Source organism: Gobius niger (assembly GCF_951799975.1).
Source record: "Gobius niger genome assembly, chromosome: 17".
Classification (NCBI taxonomy): domain Eukaryota; kingdom Metazoa; phylum Chordata; class Actinopteri; order Gobiiformes; family Gobiidae; genus Gobius; species Gobius niger.
In genome coordinates, this window is record NC_136868.1 from 14,173,623 (window position 1) to 14,191,026 (window position 17,404).

Below are 17,404 nucleotides of genomic sequence, written 5' to 3' on the forward strand. Positions count from 1 at the left end.
CAGTAGAACAATTCTGTTTTGAGTTATTTTTGCTTGTTAGCGAAATAAAAAAATATTTTATTTGAAAAAAAAAAAAAAATCAAACTTGTATTTCTTGTCCAGCCCATTATTTTCATTATAGTGCTTTTCTAATATGTTCTATACACTACACGATCTTGTCTTGCTTGATTTTTGTGTGTAATATCTACAAATCATTGAATTTGAAGAGTCTGATGAAGACCAGTTGTACTTCAGTTGTGCGTTTGAGCAAGACACTTTGCCAGTGTAAAAGTGACGGGAGGTGGTCAGGAGGGATCAGCCTAAGTTCTATCTACACGTGAAGGAAGGGGTCGGAGAGTAAATGAATAATGACAATAGTGAGAAGCATGTGAAGCGTCTTTGCGTGTTTTACATCCTATTATAATGTTGTACTTGTACTTCTCAGTGCTGTACAGTTTTGTCTCGATCTGACTAAGGCGCATAAAAGATAAAAAACATAACAACTATAAGGAAACGTTTTAGTGTGTCTGGAGGATCAACACAAGCAATGCAAAACGTATTGACATATTTAAGTCAAGTTTTTTTTTATTGTAGCTGAGGAATAAGATCTCATGTCTCTGTCTGTGCTGCCGGGGGCATTTTTATGTAACTGAAGAACCGATTATGAAATATTCAGAAACCTAAGCGGGAAATTGTCCTTGAAAATTGTATGGAAAATGGGTGTGGGGATTTCGATTTTATTGATAAGTTGCTCCAAATAAAATGATTGTTATTTTTTCATTCTCCTTTAGAGCACTTATTGCTGTAAGTGATTCAACTTTGTCTTAACTCCAAACCTTCACCAGTTTGTCCTATGAGGGGCATAACATTATTTAGAACAAAAATACTTTCGAGCTAATGTTATTTTTATGAACGGGTGTTGAAACTCAGTTGTAACGACTCCGCCTCTTTACATTGATTGCATCTGAGCACGGATGCAGGGTGAGAAATGGGCTCGGAAAGCTTTGGCCAAAAACACACGGAAAAACACGAAACATTTGAACAAAACAGTGTCCCAGAGTAGGAACTAACACCTAATAATGATTTGACCTGCACTCACCGTTTGGCCTGTGCCGGTCCAGTAGACGTACAGCGCCGCGAGCAGGCAGCCGGTGAGGAGCACGTTCTGAAGCGCCACGAGCAACGTCAGCTTGCATCCGCGCGCGTGTTTGTGCAGCGCGCAGTTCTCCACGTCCGTCCGAGGCGCGTCCATCCTGTGCGTAAAGACATGTGAGCCCTCGACTGCGGCACGACTGCGCTTTTTAAACACGAGTGGGCCCGGCCGAGGACGATGGAGGGAAATGACTGTAAAGGAAAACTCCAGTATGTGTGTTTGGATGAGTGGGTGGGGGGTTCAATGAGGCGAGAGCAGTAGCGCAAACCGTCCCGCGACGAAGGGGAGAGATGGAGGCCTCTGTACTATAAGAACGTGTATGTTTCAGGGAGTGAAACCGTAGGAGGGTGGACGACAAACATCAGACAGGGCTAGCACTTTGGGTTCCAAACAAGAAGCGCTACAAAGTCAATGTTACAAGTTCAAGTGATGCAAAAAAAAAAGTCTGAATGCCAAACTAATGTAGGCTATATAGTATACGGGTTAAATGCGTGGGAAAGCTCAGTGAAATTAATGCTTTGATCTTTGAGCTATATCAAGCCTGAGTCTAATATTTTTTCTGATGCAGATAGTGTAAAAAAAAAGAAAAGAAAATCTAAGTGCTTGCATCCAGGGCTGTTTCCCAACACATTATTAAAATATTATTATTATTATTATAAAACTATATATAAAAATATAGCACTCTGGTTCATCTCATATCAAAATGAGTTTCAAAATGTTAAATTCCAATTATGCAGCACATTTTCTGCCTTCTACTGAGGCATATGTATGTCATTTGTATAGCGCTTTTCACATGACACAATTCAACCAAAGCGCTAAACACAGGGTACCGGATATTTATTAATTCACGCCACACATGGTGTTATAAGCTACAAAGGCAGATATAGGGATAGGCTAGTCCAGGGCTGGACTGGCCATCGGGAGATTCGGGAGTTTTCCCGGTGGGCCGACGTACTTTTGGCCCGTATGGGCCAGTCAGATCGAAATAAGGCCATTATACCTTACACCGGCCCACAATTAGCGGGAAAAGCCATTAGAATCTCTATCATGCAATTACACAACTCCTCCAAGTAAGGGATGTGACGCCTTTTATACCCCTCTGGCAGCATTCTTTCTTGAGTCATGGTTCCCAGATAATCTTGTATAATGAACAATGGGCCTCTCGGATAAGAGAGTTTTACCATTTCATCTTCACTCTACAGTGGGGTCATTTGAAGTTTATTTGTGTTGCAGTCGCGAGTGGAACTTCATTAACGGAACGCACATTTTAAGACTGTTCAAGGGGGGGTATTATGCAAAATCGACTTTTTCAAGCTTTACATTATGTTATTATGTCATTCCCTCATTAAAAACATGCCTGAAGTGTTGCCTTGGCACATTCACGTATTTTTGAGTAATCTGTAAAAACTCTGACAGAGGCCTATTTCAAGACATTCGCTACAGCCATTTTGAGAGAGCAATTTTATACAAGGCAGTTATTCTAATTTACTGCATTTACAGACCAACAGAAGGTTTGGTCATCATTGTAGTGTGATATAGACTGGTGCTATGTGATTGAAAAAAGCATAATACCCCCTCTTTAAGTAATTTTACAAAAGTTCCTTCAAGTTATAAATGACAAGATTAAAGTTTTGAGGGCTCTGAAGTGTTAGCTTGAATTCGGCAGAAACAACATACACCTGTCCTCGATTCGTAACTTATACTGCTTTAGTTCAAGGCAAAGGCTTATTGTTTTGCTCATCACCTCGACTATTGCATTGAATATGGCCGTTTTTTTTTTTTAGAGGGCCGGTCTTGACCAAATAGGGCCGATTTTTTCTGCCAGTCCAGCCCTAGTCATTGAAATGTAAGTGATATTGCAATATCTACTTTGGTCAATCTCAATATATATCCCAATAATCATCATTGGACTTTATAATCATCAAGTTTACAGATAATTCTTTGGCAGAAACAGTAAAGCTAACTCTGCTGATTGTACTGTATATTGATAATTGTATCTAGGCCTACATTAGGATAAAAGTTAACTCATAAACATGTACAGGTATATAGTTGTGTTTTGAAACATACTCAGGAAGGATTGTTTACATCTGATGTCATGTAAATGCAATGTCTGTAAGATGATGAAATGCACATGCAATCAACAAGGGGTAGGCACTTACTGTATAAGCTTCTTGCTTAAGGTAAACAAGTTACTTAGTACTGCTTTAAAGCACGAGTGCACTTACTTTACTTTAGAGTTTTAAAACACAAGCATTCGATCATTTATTGATTGATTTGTGTTTTAATTCTCAAAAAGTACCAAGTGCCTCTCCTCAGACCGGACTAGTAATTCGTTCAGAGCGGCTCAACGCAATTCTTTTCTTTATGCAGGATGGCTGAGGAAGTTAGGCTTCTTTTCCCCCTCTTTTTTATTGACAATAAATATATATATTTACAGTGTAAACAATAGTATACACAATATTCAAAGTAAATATATAATCAAACATCCATTCAAAAATAAAAATTAATACAATACTAAACATGTGGTTGCAAGGTGATATTTGTACATATGTGCTCAAATGTTTACATACCCTGGCAGGATTTTTGATTTTTCAAAGAATATGAAAAATAACACAAAAAGCGTTTTTTTTTTTTTTTTTTTTTGTATTATAGTTAGCTTCAGAACCTTGCATCTTTCATCCAGTGCTACACTGGCATTTCTGCTTTCTGAGTCATGGGGAAAGCAAAAGAATTATCAAATCATCTGTGAGAAAAGGTAGTTGAACTGTATAAATCAGGGGGAAAAAAGATATCAACCACTTGCACTATGACTGTAAACCTTGCTCTGCCAATGCTGACATTTTTTGTAATCTGTTCATTTCATTTTTTCATTGTTTATACTTTTTGCCCCTTAAAGTTTTTGTAGTCATTGTATATAATATAAGATACCTCAATTTACTGTTTTATCGTCTGCACTTTTCCTGTCTATTTTGCACACCAATCAGCAGTGTTCAAACTCTAATTAAGAAGTGGAAAATGCAGGATTCTGTTGAAACCAAACCACGGTCAGGTCGACCAACAAACATTTCAGCAACATCTGCCAGGAAAATTGTTCATGATGTAAGAAAAAACAAGAGATAACTTCCACTAAAATACAGGACTCCCTGAAAAAAAGGGCGTCGCTGTTTGAAGATGCCCAAGGAGGCACTTGATGAAAGCCATCACTTCACAAATACTGCAAAGTGTCCGCTTGCAATATGCCAAACAGCACAGAGACAAGCCTCAACATGTCTGATGCAATGTCATTTGGAACAATGAAACCAAAATGGGACTTTTTGGCCACAACCAAGTAACAAGGCCTCTGATGTCACCGTTCCTACAGTGAAACCCGCAGGTGGATCACTGATGTTTTGGGGATGTGTGAGCAAACAGGGGACTTGGTCAAAATTGATTTCAGGATGATTGCAGCATGTTATTAAAGAATAGTGAAGAAAAAGTGTGACTCATCATCCTGGAAGCTGCGCATGGGTCGCCCTTGGACATTCCAACATGACAACGATCCAAAGCACAAGGCCATGTTGACCTCTCATTGGCTACAGCAGAATAAAGCCGTCTCAGTCTCCTGACCATTGAGCCACTCTGGGGAGATCTCAAATGCGCAGTTCATGCAAGACAGCTCAGGAATCCACAGGGACTGGCCTTGGAGGCTTTTTTTGGGGGCAAAAAGCCTCCAAGGCCTCGTGGAAGACCCAGGACACGGTGGTGGGACTATGTCTCCGAGCTGGCCTGGTGTCACCTCGGGGTCCCCCCAGAACAGCTGGAGGAGGTGTGTGTGGATCGGGAAGTCTGGGCATCTCTGCTGAGACTGCTGCCCCCGCGACCCGGCCCCGGATAAAGCGGAAGAAAATGGATGGATGGATGGATGGATGGATGGATGGATGGAAATAAACCATCCATGGAAATAAAGAGGCCCATCCACAACTACCCCAAAAGAATCTAAGCTGTCATTGATGTTAAAGGGGTCAATACACTATTAAAGGAATAGGCCACCGTTTTTACATACTGAGATATGTTCTTACCTTAGCTTTGTCGAGTTCTTTAGGACCTGTCTGGTCTTCACCCATTCCTTCAATCACGTAAACACAGCGCAGACAGTGTTAGCATTTAGCCTCTCCTCCTCTCCTCTATAGCTCCAAAACAGGTCAAGATAGAAGCTACCAAGCTCTTCCATGTTTTCCCTATTTAAATATTAATATTTATATATTGGTATAGATATTACTGCGAGGATTTCAAACTACTCCTGTTATTTTTAAGCCTTACAATACAGTTCCTCCTGTTATCCGCTTAGAAAATCCACATTTTTTAATTTTGTGTAATTATACTTTGTAGTGTAACACTTCATGTAACCATATTTAAATAGGGAAAAGGTGGAAGAGCTTAGTAGCTTCTATCTTGACCTGATTTGGAGCTATAGTGGAGAGGGGGAGAGGCTAAATGCTAACGCCGTCTGTGCTGTGTTTACGGGACTGAAGGCACGGGGGAAGATCAGACAGGTCCTAAAGAACTCGTCAAAGCTAAGGTAAGAACATATCTCAGTATGTAAAACGGTGGCCTATTCCTTTAAGAACTGGGGTATGTAAATTTTTGATCAGGGTCATTTTGGCAGTTTATTATCTCATTATGACTTAAAAAGAGTCAACTCAATTGTTTGACCATAAATGGCTTTGCACAACTATAACTGGAAAAAAAACTGTTTGTGTTATCATTCATAGACATAACAAAAAAATCAAAAATTCTGCTAGGGTATGTAAACATTTGAGCACAAGAGTATCGACTAAAGCTGATGGAATATCAAGACTGGTTTACCCTGCTCTCTCTTTGTATATAAAGGACTCCATAGTCAAGGACATTAACAGGATCTTCACTAACTTTATATGGATAAGCTAGCACCATCATCTTAGATAGTCTGTTCTTACAGGACCAAATTCAAATGGGGTATCGATGTGCGGGGGAAGTGATGCCTCTGATTGGTTAGATCTGACGCCAGGCAGAATAGGGAATGAATGGAAGCTCGCCGCTTTATTCACTTCGGCCGCTGTTGGTGTGAGTGCGGTGTTAGGATAGTGGAGTGTACTAAAACTGAGATTCATTGAACTGAGTCAGAGAGGAGCGTCGGCTGTCCCTAGCCAATCAGAAGCATCAATACTGTCCGAAAAAAATTCTTTGTGGTCGGACGTGGGACTTGGTTTGGTTTGATCACATATGTTAGGTCCTCTACCATATGCTTTACTTGAATAACCTGGGGGCAAAAATAGCAAGGTTGTTGGTTTGCAGTAAGAGCGCATTTGGCATGTTGTTTATATTTTTAGTTTTACAATAGTTTAATTGCTGTTGATGTATAAACCTATTGAAATGTTCCACAAAGTGGCTTTAAAAATTCATTTCATCAGATTGTAATAGGGATCAACTATGGTTAGATTACAGAAGGAAAGCACCAAGTAACTGCTGATAACCTTACTATTTATCAGGCAGTTTTCAGTGTGTATCTGGTGTATCTGGTGGACGGGTGGTTTCCATCTGATCAGTGGCCAATCAAACAAGATGGTAGTTCAGACTTGTGTCATGGGCAGAGTGTTCGTGGTAGAATGGGATGAACCGTGGTCAGTACAAAGGGTCCTGTGGTGAGGGGGGAATCCCAAACTCTGAGAGAATACAGTAAAACACAGAAATTAAACTTTGGTTTGAGCATGTTTAAGACTGTGGCTCTCAAACTGTGGTTCCGTGGCTTTCAGGATGAACGGGCAATGAAAAGACGTGTAAGGTAAACACAAGATAAAAGTCTGGCTTTAGATCTGGTTTGGCAGTGCAGTTCAGTGGTTCTCAAACTTGTCACAACAAGTGACATTTACAAAAACATTTGGCCCTTTCATTGTTACTAATGGGTCTATACTGCGTAAAAACCTGGGCGACACCAGCTCTACAGTAGGACTAAACCATAAAGGGGCAATTCCAAACAAAGAATATTCACAAAACAGGACAAAACTATTGTTGTTTAACATTTCACACCAAATGTAATAAATAATTGTCAAATACAGTATAAATGTGAAGATTTTCCATGTGAATTTATTACATACATGCAATAAATGGTGCAATAAAACTTTCTATAAAGTACACTTTAACAAGTAAAATTACATGAACAACATATTTAAGTAAAGGATCACTTAAAGGAGCTATACGTGATTGTACAAAGAAACAGGGTCACTCAAATTTCAAATTGCTATTTTCTGGTTCGAAGTACTCATTTCAAACTTTCCTAATGCATTTACAATATCAGAATTTGTCATAGGGACTGAGTTTAAACCAGGTTTCACAACTTTCAGGAAGAAAAACTAGCCTGACATTTTATGACTGTTGAAAGGCTTTAAAACCAGTGTTTTTTGGATAAATGTCTGCTTTTACCATATACTAAAGGACAAAACAAATGTTATTACAATAACTGAAAATTCATAAATCAAGGATAGCTCCTTTAAACTCTGAGATAAATCACTTAATCTTTATAAATCTATGTGATAAAATTATAATTATTTTTATCTAAAGTTTATGTAAATGTTGCATGTAATCTCATACTAAAATAGAAGAAATTACAAAATTGTGCAAAATTTAAAGTTTTGCCAGAAACACTTTAAAAACATGTTTAAATCCCAGCAGTTGCCAGCTAAACAGGCAACATTTGAGTTACAGTATACGGCAAATACTGTTTTCAGCAGGCAACGAGTAAAATGGGCACTTAAATGTCGCCGGGATATATGTGTGGATATGTTCAGTGCCAGCTTGTCTAGCCTCTTACTGTTGTAATTATTTAAGAGTTACTAACCCCCCCTTCCAGAGCCTCATCCTCAGAGCCTCAGATTTGAAAATCTCAACAGAAAGGGGGCGTTGCCTGGAATAGACCTTTACTTGTAGAACTTGCGTCTAAAATATTTGACTTTGTAGATCTGAAATGAAACAGGTCTTACATGTTTTGACCAGACTCCAAATCCCTTTATCTGCATAGATAAATGCAATGAACAAATGGAACAAGTACAATATTAATTCATATGGTCACAGCATATCAGTCAAGTTTGACAGTGTAATCATTAATTCACAGAATCAGGAGAACTAGAAAGCACTGAATTTAATTTCTTTGTGTGGCTCGTATAATTCAGTAAAGAGTGTTGAGGAGCTGTTGGGGAAGAGTTTTTGGTGCTGCACTTGTCCGTGTCCATCACTGGAGCAAACCTGGAGGTCCGTCTGTCATTATGCAGCCTGTCTGAAAAATATAATTTGAATATATTTAATAAGACATGGGTAGCTTCTTACATGCTGGAATACTTTTGTAACACTGTACTTCTTGGTTGTTTTCTTTTCTTTTTTTCTTTTTTTTTTACCTCAGCATGAGTAATTATATTTTTAAATAACAGTACTCTGATTTGTTCTCATAGTTGAGATTCTTGCAAACAGTACACATAGTACATACCTCCAGCATCTGTAGACAACGGTTATCCTGCTCTAAGTTGTGCATACATGCAAAAATGTAAAGACAAAAAGTCTGCACAGCTTGTGAAGCTCTCATAAGGTTTGTATTATTTACAATCTGACGCAAACTCAGCCACTAAACATAATCAGACGTTTTATCTCAGTTACTCAGTGGGCCTGAAAGAGAGGCAAAAAAGAAATGTTAATAATCATCTATCAAAATGAAAATAGCAGAACATAGTTGTTTAAGGAGTCGCTCTATCTATAATGGTGCTGAAAACAAAAGAAAAAAAAAATGTAGTTGATTCATTTATGTGGTGGTGTTTTTGATACTATCCATTAGTATGGATGGATCGTAATAATACCATTAGTAATCCCAGTACTAATGGAGAATTAGAAAACTGACGTTTCCTCATGTCCATCACTAACTCTGTTTCCATCATGTGTTCTTTAACTATTAGTAGGGTTGTTGTTGAGAACTTATTACTTTTACTCCACTACATTTCTACAGAATCCATGAAGACTCAAAGTAATCATTCCTGTCAAATGGATTTTGCACTATATACATTGATTACTGTGACTTTAACCTCACGTTTAATTGGAATAAATGTGATTAGATGTATTGTGAACTCAATAATGAAATCACTTGGACCATCACTGTTCAATGCTATAATTTACTCAGGTTTCACTAACTGTGCAGACAAAAATATGAGTGAGTCAAACTTTACAGGCCATGTCATTTGCTGCAAGTGTCTGCCCTGGACTAAAACATTTGCACTGTTTTCACCAAACCTTTCATTTTCATGAATGGACAACGTCTTAAAGAGGGGGTAGTATGCTTTTTTCAATCACATAGCACCAGTCTATATCACACTACAATGATGACCAAACCTTCTGTTGGTCTGTAAATGCAGTAAATTAGAAAAACTGCCTTGTATAAAATTGCTCTTTCAAAATGGCTGTAGTGAATGTCTTGAAATAGGCCTCTGTCTCTTTAAGAACCTCTGACCCTTTCAGACACGCCCCCACCACACACTGTCTGTGGCATCAGTGGGGAGGGGGTTCTGCTGAGGAGCAGTGGTTGGTTACTCGGCTGATGATGAAAGCTCGGAGGCGTCTCCAGGAGGTGGAGGCGTTCCTAGGAGGACTCAGGCAAACCTATCCCTAAAATGGCCGCCATCAGAGTTTTTACAGATTACTCAAAAATACATGAATGTGCCAAGGCAACACTTCAGGCATGTTTTTAATGAGGGAATGACATATTAACATGATGTAAAATTTGAAAAAGTCGTTGTTATCCGTAGCCCTGCACAGGTGTTAGCTCCCAGCTAGCAGCAGCATGCTCCCTCCATGGGCTTGAGTGAAAAATACATGACGAAGTCGGCCCAGTTAGTGGAAAAGTTCTGTGTACATCGTTGGTTACGAACTCCGTGAGAAGTGCCAGTGACTGTCCTGTGTGATCCAACAAAGAGCAAAAGCAGAGAGCTGTGGAGCTTTGTGAAGCTCCGGGAGGATCGCGCAAGTTGTAAAACGTTAGTTGCAAACCACAGCGCCACTGTCTACGCTGTATCAAAGAACTACTGCCAAAGCAGTGAATGATGCTACAATGCTAACGAGGATAAAGCCAAAGAAAATGGATGGATGGATGTTTTATTGAACTTTGTCTTAAAAATACACATTTACATAGACTTTACTTCTGCCAAGTAAATAAAATGCTCTTATTTTTTAAATAGTTAGTTAGTAAGAACGGTTAACTTTTTGCATTTCTTACTTTCTTACACATGAGCCAAGAAGGAGTTTTTTTAGTGTACTTCACGTTCCATGTACCACCAAGCCTAGATCAAGCTCAAATAAGTACTTAACAGGTTCTAAAAATATCTTAAACAGACCTTGGAATAAATTTTGTCTAACCTGTGACTAGTATTACAAAATGAATGAATGAATGAGGATCCAGAATATCGTCTGAAGAAGCCCGCCACCGCTGGTAATTCAGACCCACTTTCATACCGTGGTTGTGTTTTGAGAAGCATTGATCTAGGCACTGCAGAGGAAGTAATAAAACTTTATTGTATGGAAGGGCCGCCCACATACAACCATTTGCAAATGAGTAAAGTGTGAAAAGTAGTGTCAAACAGGATGAGGGTTGTCACATCAAAATGCAGACATGAAATCATCTGGGCTGGCAGAAACATGATCCTCGTCTGGCCTCGGTCCATACAGCTTTGGGGGGAAAAAAACAACTAAACAATGAATCACTCACACAGTGGAGTGATTCTCCACAATGGAGAGGTTGTTCGCAGGTGTGGAAAATTCTGGCACGTCTTCCATAATTTCTGGAAAGTTCAACGGATTGTGAAACAAATTGTACCTTGTATGCTAAATTTTGGGCAGTGTCGACTGTAATTTAAGATAAGATAAGATAATCCTTTATTGATCTCACAATGGAGAAATTCACTTGTTACAGTCGGCGTTCAAGAAGAGTGTGCAAAAACAGACAGGAAAATGTGCAACCAGTTAAATAGTATAAAAACGAGGTATCTTATGTACAATAAGTAAAGCAAAAATCTTAGGGGGCAGAAATATAACAATAGGGGAATAATAATAAATTAAAATAGGATAAAAATTTAGAACAGGTTATATAAATGTGCTATATGATGTATAAACTTTAACATTGACCAAATTGCCTTTTTTAATGCATGTGAACTTGTGTCTGTCTGAAGAGCATCCTTGAGATACTTTCGGAGCAATGTGATGTGTTAAAATCGTACAGTGATCACAACTAGGTCTGGGACTCTCAAAGACTCAGGCCTACATCTACAGGGTACATAAGGGCGCATTGCAACCCCATTATAATATTTGCACCCTCAATGTTAGTTGTATCACAAAGTATTTTAATCATAAGGAATTCTAATAGCACCCTTTGTATCTCTGTGGCTCCCTCAGCCAAATTGGTGTTGAGAGAAGTGCGGCTGCACCCAGGTTACTTTCCTCAAGGTCTTCCATCCGGTGCCGGCCCAACCTGTTTATCTTTGGGCTGGCATCCAGAATGATACCTCTCTGTATATGTTATACACTCGGATTCCAGGCAAGCTTTATTGTATTGTTCATGTTTCATGACAAACAAACAAACAAACAAACAAACAAACAAACAAACAAACAAACAAACAAACAAACAAACAAACAAACAAACAAACAAACAAAGCTTATCTTAGGGTTGGCAACAGGAACAGGGATATGTTTAAAATAAAAATTAAAAATAAACTCTTCTGGTGAAAACTTTGAATGAGTAGTGGTGTACCTATATATTGGACCCCCAATGTCATATTCGTATATCTCCTAATTAAGCTCATCAAAAGCATTTGTGTGTCAATGCATGAGTTACAATAAGTGCTTTTGCATACATGATAAGGGTTTGTCAAATATTATATCATTGCAGTAAAATCCCCCCCAAAATTGTTGGAAAGTGGTTCAGTTTGAGGACATGGTGACCTATATTGGACCAGGTCAATCCCGACATTGGACCACATGTAAAACTGTGTATAATTAAACCTAAGCAAATAAAAATGGGATGAAATCGTACTTACTCACAGCACACACATTCACAATCCTAACCTGCAACCAACTGTAACCAAATGCTTCGTTTTAAATGGCAATTACAATATGTATGTATTTAGTTTCATTATTAAGTCATTGATCTATTTATTTATTCATGCTGTTATTTCTGTTTCCAACTATTAAACTACATATCTCCAAAAATGCAAAATAAACATCATGCAAATGAGAAAAGCACTTCATAAATGTACACATTATTGTCCCTTGTACTTTTATTTACCATTTCAAGCTTTTGTGAATAGAAAACTCCCCCAACTCATTAGCTTCACATTATGCCCAAGATGAGGTCCATTCCTCAAACGGATCCCCAGCTCTAACAGAATGTGTCCCATGCTTCCTCGCCGAGGTGTGTATTTCTCATGCGTTTGTCTATATAGGCTTGTGAGACCATTCCATGGAAAACTTACACCTTTTAGGACCACAATTCAACTTGACCTTTTTGGATTTGCTTCAAACTTGGCACAATTGATGTTGATATAATAATGATGATGATAATGATTTAAATGATTTAGAATCAGGCCTTGATGCAATTCAAAGCTTAATAAATTAGGCTATAGGGATGAGATATTGAAATACCCTTCAGATAAATGCTCTTGATTTTAGTTTTCAACATACAACACCTTAGTTTTAATGTCAAAGTAAAGAATAGACCAAGTTCACCATTGGACTTTGCCTACACACTGTCCGCTCACACCTGCCTGATGCTGTGATAAAGCTCTCATGCTCCTTCACACCAACATGACATCCAAATATGGGTATTTCCTTTGTGGAAGATACCAAATTTCTGTGGGGGATGTTTTTTTTTTTTTTTACAAATGATGATTTTACAAAATGATTTCAATATCTCGTCCCTATAACCTAATTTATTAAGCCTTGAATTGCATCAAGGCCTAATTCTAACCATACCGCCATTTAAATCCACTTAATCTTGTAATTTAAAACAGACACACAGCTCAAATTTTACTCACAGAATATTTAGTATATCAACATCAATTGTGCCAAGTTTGAAGCAAATCCAAAAAGGTGAAGTTGAATTGTAGTCCTAAAACGTGTAACTTTTCCATGGAATGGTCTCACAAGCCTATATGTACAGTGCCTCTCCAAAGCATTAATACACCTTGAACTTATGCACATTTTGTCATGTTTACAACCATAAACATAAAGATTATATTTTGATTTTTTTTACTGAAAGTTCACACACAAGTAACAGACAAATGTGAGAAGTGAAAGCAAAATGATACATGATTCTCTTTAAAAAAAAAAAGAAGTAAAAAATAGAAAAGTGAAAAGTGAAAAGTATTCATATAGCGTTTTCCTGAGTGCATTAAATTGCCTTTATAACATTCCTAATGACTGCAGAATGTTCACACCTTGCCCTAACCACTAAATAGAGGCCACCTGTGTGTAATCTACTCTCAGTATAATTACAGCTGTTCTTTTAGGCCCTCAGAGCTGTGGTCGGAGTGTATTGGTCACTAAACAACATCATGAAGGCCAAGGAGCACCAGAGAGGTTTAAAGCAGCGTTAAGTTATACAAAGATTTCCCAAGATTTAAACATCTCCTGGAGCAACTGTTCAATCCATCATTCGAAAATGGAAAGAGTCTAGCACCACTGCCAACTTACCAAGACACGGCTGTCCACCTAAACTAACAGACAGAACAAGGAGAGCACTGGTGAGAAATGCATCATGGCATCATGCTATGGGGCTGCTTTTCCTCAGCGGGGACTGGGGAGACTGTAAGAATAGTTGTGAAGATGGATGGAGCCAAATACAGGGACATTTTGAAGGAAAAGCTGCTGGAGTCTTTAGAGAACTGAGGCTGGGGCAGAGATTCACCTTCCAGCAGGACAATGACCCTACACACAAAGATAAATCTACAATGGAATAGTTTAAAAAAACATATTAAAGTGTTAGAATGGCCCGGTTCAAGTAAATCCTATTGAAAATCTGTGGAATAATCAGAAAACTGCTGTTCACAAACGCTCTCCTTCTAATGTGACAGAGCTTGAGTTGTTTTGTAAAGAGGAATGGGCTAAAATGTCACTCACTACATGTGCAAATCTTGTACAATCAGACCCCAAGACTTGCTGCTGTTATTGCAGTAAAAGGGGGTTCCACAAAGTATTCATCCAAGCTGTATGAATACTTATGCACGCCCCACTTTTCGGTTTTCTATTTTGTGAAAAATAACAGAATCATGTATCATTTTGCTTTCACTTCACATTTGTCTGTTGCTTATGTGTGAACGTTCAGTAAACAATTCAAATTGAAATCTTTATGTTTATGGTTGTAAACATGACAAAATGTGCAAAAATGTAATACTTTCAAGAGGCACTGTACATAAAGGTCCTCTCTGAAGCTAGGATAACCTGTAAATGAGTTTCTGAATCTCAGTAGGACTTTCCTGATTAATTTTACACTTTCACTCTCCTATTTTGAGATATGGAACAAAGATGGTCACTTGAAGGCCCTATACCTGAATATGTGTTTACATTTACATTACAATGAAAGAGGAACCCATTAGCATTAGATTACACACACTCTATTTAGTCATTGGGTCAACATGTGAACATTCAGAAATCATCGTGCAACTTCTGAAGGCAATTGGCAAGAGGAAAGGGGGTAGATACTTTTGCACATCCCCCCTTTTCTGATTTTATTCATAAAAAAAAGTTCTAAATCATGTATAAATTGTGCATATAATTAGTTTTAGTAAATCTTCGTGCTGGCAGTGTAAGACATAAGGGTTTTGTGATGCAGTGAACCCCAGAGTTAAGTTTGTGAGATGTTAATGACCCACCAGAAGCTTTTGAGTAGTGCAAATGCAGTTTGCAAAAGCCACAGAGAAGTGCACACAGAGGCAAGATGTTTTTTTTTTTTTTTTAATGTTGAAAGTTGTACCTAGAGACATGACTTTTCCCCTTTTCACACAGTCATATCTGATGTCAGTAGCTTTCTCTGGTTCAGCACAATATGGCTCCCTCCCTCACACGCATCGTCATTCAAACACACCCACACACTCACACAAGCGTTTTTACAATCCCCTGACACAGATTAATATGTACAGGCTGGCAGACGGCTCAAAATCGCCTTATATATATTACAGACATTGTAGAAAACTCTTTCAGTTGTTTGGTTCAATGTGATATTAATATTATATAGTGCACACAACACAAAGGAAAATACTTTAAGATTATTTCAAGTGCAAAACTTTACATTTGCATTTGAGTTAATAAATAAGGATCTTAAAAATGTAAAATACAAACGTTATTATAACCATTGTATTGACAGTGGCTCAATTGTAGACCTGGTTCAAATCCTGGCTCCCGCTGATGCAGTCGTTGTGTCTCTGGGCAGGTGTAAGCCATTTACATCTTTATTAAATACTTCACTGTTTATCGATATAATATAATAATGAAAGTCCCTCAACAGACCTACGCCGTAAACACAACGATTAGGGATGAAAAAAAAGTGCAAATTTTTATGGGTTGTGAATGCAGAGGAGTCTAAATTAGCACAGTGTTTTTGTGGCAGTCCGCCTCAACACTTCTCAACACGGTCTCTGCCTGAAACATCTAATTAACTCCTGAGAACAATCGGGATGTGTGGGATGGTTTGTGAGAGCTAGAAAAATGTTTCGGCAGCAGCTAAGAGATTTTACTCCACTACCTTGGACTTGATATTTCATATTCTGTTGTAATTTTCATGATTTATAGATTCAGGTGCTCATCATATAATTTGAATATCATGAAAATGTGCATTTACTTCTGTAACAACTTAAAATGTGTGGACTCATTACATGTAAAGTGACATTTTTTAAATATTGAAATTTTCTGAGATTTTTAATGTGGGGTTTTTACAAACTGTGAGCCATAATTATCAAAATGATACAAATAAAGGCTACATATGTCACTTGTGCATGTAATGAGTCCATCATATATTCACAGTTTAAGTTGTAAGTAAATGCAATTTTTCATGAAATTCTAATTATATGACGAGCGCCTGTATTCTTACCCCCAAGTTTTTCTTATTCTTTGTATTTATCACATTGAGTGCTGCGCTGTTTTTGGGATTTAGCTGTAGAGTGCCAACAATCCAGACCATATTTCCTGATATTTGTAGCAACCACAGCGTATTTTATGCTATAGCTATGGACTAATGCTACAGCTCGATTGAAAGATGAAATTCGAAGCTCTCCATAGGTGAAACCGGTTTAATTCTACGTTCCTCGGTTCCTGAAAATCCTAAGTTAACAGAGGCTAGTTTTGATCAAAATCACAGTTTTTTTTTCTAGAATCGGAGATATTGGGTGTTTTAGGAAACACAACTGTCTCCCTCATTTCACTCTCTTCACTGGGCTTTGGCTGAAAACGGGGGTTTAAGAAAAGAACTTTGACTATTGAGAATGCCTAGGTGTGAGTTTCAGGTTGTTTTAAGAGAACATAGAGCTGAAAGAAGAGAGAAAAATACGTTGTGAGCCGAGGATGCGGTGGTGACCCGTGGTAACAGGCACTGACACAAAGTTTATTTTTAGATCATACAAAACTGTCGGCTTGCTGACCTCATTGGTCTTCTAATAAAAAAAATGAAGAGTGATCTGAAGCACAAGGTGTGGAGATCCCCTCTGCTTTCACTTCCTCCTCTCTCTCTCTAAGCACCGCTGCTGCAGGACCCCTGGGCGGGGCATTGAAGACACACTCTGAACTAACGAACTAATGTTCATTTGTGATTGTGATTAACATTGTGATTAAATGCACAGATGAAATGTCCAGATCGTCATTTCTGTTCATCACAGAGCTCCCAAAAATCACACAGGTGTATCAGAGTCTCTATTTTTTTGTAATTAAAACAAAAACAACTTTTTTCGTTTTTGGCACTCAATGTGTTAAGATACCTCTATTAACACTTACTTGTTTGCACATTATCCTGTTATTCTTTGATTGCACAACTGATGTAACAAGTCAATTTCTCTATTCAGTTAAGTCCTATCTTATTGAGGTCGACCGATATGGGTTTTTGTAAGGCCGATGCAAACAGTAAAATGTGTCAGTGTTGAACTGTGACAGAAGGGGGCGCTGTATGAGGGGCACAGGGCTGATTTGTTCAGGCTATTCATGTTTAGTATGGACTTCAGAGGGAGCTTGTTTGGAAGACAAAGATCA